Consider the following 2,364-nt stretch of genomic DNA (forward strand, 5'->3'; position numbering starts at 1 on the left):
TGCAAGTAAAGGTTTATTAAGGTCAGAAGACAACACAGTAACAAAGTCTCTCGGGTGGGCTGGTGACGCAGGGACTAGATGGACAGCGTGCTGGTGACGAGTGGTGATGGTGAATCCAGTGCAGGTGAACATCCAGACGATACGAAAACCATGAAGACTCCAAACAGACGAGGACCAGGAACAAGGCAGCAGACGGCACACGATGAACAACACAGAGGACATCAACCAACGATCTGACAAAGACAGGAGAGTGCGGTGAGACTTTATAGGTGAGTGGATTGGCAGCAGCTGGTGCGGGTAATGAGATCAGCTGGCGCGCTGATGAGCACTGAGCGGCGACGCCCACTCACACATACACACACAGAGAACAACAATGCACGAGACAAGAAACCAGTGAATTCATGAACCGTGACAGATTTTGAGGTGACCAAAATTCCTGTTAAATTATCAAACTTCCACAAACAAATTCTCCAATATTGGAAAATGATATTCACCCATAACTTTTCTCCACATGGATCCACCTTATGGAACAATAGGGTCATTCATTATTATCAACAGAAAATCATTGTTCAGGTATGATTGGTATGAAAATGGCGTTGTGTTTGTGAATGATATTATAGATGATAATGGTAACTTCTTTGAATATAAAGCTTTCTTAGACAAATATAATTTAAACTGTACGAATAGAGAATACAGCAAGATCTGTAAAGCAATACCTGTAGCATTATTGCAGTTAATTCAAAGCACATTGTTATATTCAATAGTAAGACCCTTACCAACTTTACCAAATTTAGTTATTAATGACTGTAGTTTAGTTGACTATAAATGTAATAATAAATATATTAATGGTGTTTTGAAATCTAAATTGTTTTTTGATTATAACAGAGGATTGTGTGTACAGGTTCCGAATATGGTTGCATTGTCCGTAGAAAAAACACATTTTAAATTCATCAAATGGCCCATTTCCCCAAAAGTCAAAGAGACTCACTTTAAAATAATTTATAAGATATATCCGGTTGCTGATTTTCTTAGAAAAAGATTCAAATTTGTTGTAGACCCCTGTGTTTTTTGTGAGATGGCTGATGAGACTCTGGAACACATGTTCTTCTTTTGCCCCGTGGTCAATAGTTTTTGGTCCGAGTTACATAATTGGCTGTCACTTAAGATTGATAATATCCCTTACCTCACCTTGTCACACATCCTCTTTTATATGGATAATGTAGATTCATCAGTATCAGATTTAGTCAATATGATTATTCTTATGGGTAAATATCATATTCATTGCAGTAAGTGGAGATGTTCTAAGCCTTCCTTTGTTTGGTTTATAAATGATTTTAAATTGTTTTTTACCTCACTGAAAAAGATCAAATCTACTAAAATTGCAAGGAAAATGTGTAGTGACATATCTAGGAAACTACTGTTTTGATTAATCTCCCCTTGTGTGTGTGTGCAGCTCCAAATGGTAATTCTTTTCTTTAGCCTTTTTGCCTGTGACTTGTCTATTTTGAAGTAGCTCCCCCTTGTTCTTTTGTTTTCTGTTGTTTTCTGCTTGGTTAGTACTGTTTGTATAGTGACAACATTTGTATATTGGTATGTGTATTCTCTTTCCCCTACGAGAGTTTTGTATGTTGTTGTTTTTGTCAATAAAAAAAAAAAGAAAAAAAAAAAAAGGTAAATCAATTATTATATAAATGTATATATAATTTTAGTACTTATTTAAATAAAACACCCTAAATTTTTAATTATTTTGTATTTGATTTAAAAAGATTTATCAAATATAAATCAAGTAACGAAGATCATAGACATGATACAAAAAACAAATATCAAGCTACACTTGAAATTATGAATTTGTACATGTATAAATATAACTTAGGAATGTACATGTTTGTTAAATAATGAAATGTATACATAAATGATTGCCTATAATCATATAGTATATTTATTAAATGTACATAAACATTCATTAAACTTATTAAAGTCCTGTGTAAAAGAAAAAAGAACATTGTCTCATGAATGACCTTTATTTTAAATTATATTTTGCTATCATATAAGTTACATTAGTATTTCAATACTTTGTCTTTGTTTTATAAAACAGCTGTAACTTAAAATAGGCTTTATTTGTTGTTCTGAAATCAGAATGATCAACAACAATTCTGAACTAGATGGTAAAGTTAATTGAAAAACTAAGTTGGCTTGAAAAAGCCAAGCCAGAAAGTTTGAAAAAGTTTTACAATGTTCTAGCATGGTTTAACATTTTCTAGTGTTAGTGGATAACAGCTTAAAGACCCAGGGCCAGATATGATGAAAGAACACCAGGAGTCGTAAGGTCCATCAAATAAGTCAAAATTTACTGAAGAATAGTTC

Source organism: Barbus barbus (genome assembly GCF_936440315.1).
Source record: "Barbus barbus genome assembly, chromosome: 2".
In the NCBI taxonomy this organism is placed as follows: domain Eukaryota; kingdom Metazoa; phylum Chordata; class Actinopteri; order Cypriniformes; family Cyprinidae; genus Barbus; species Barbus barbus.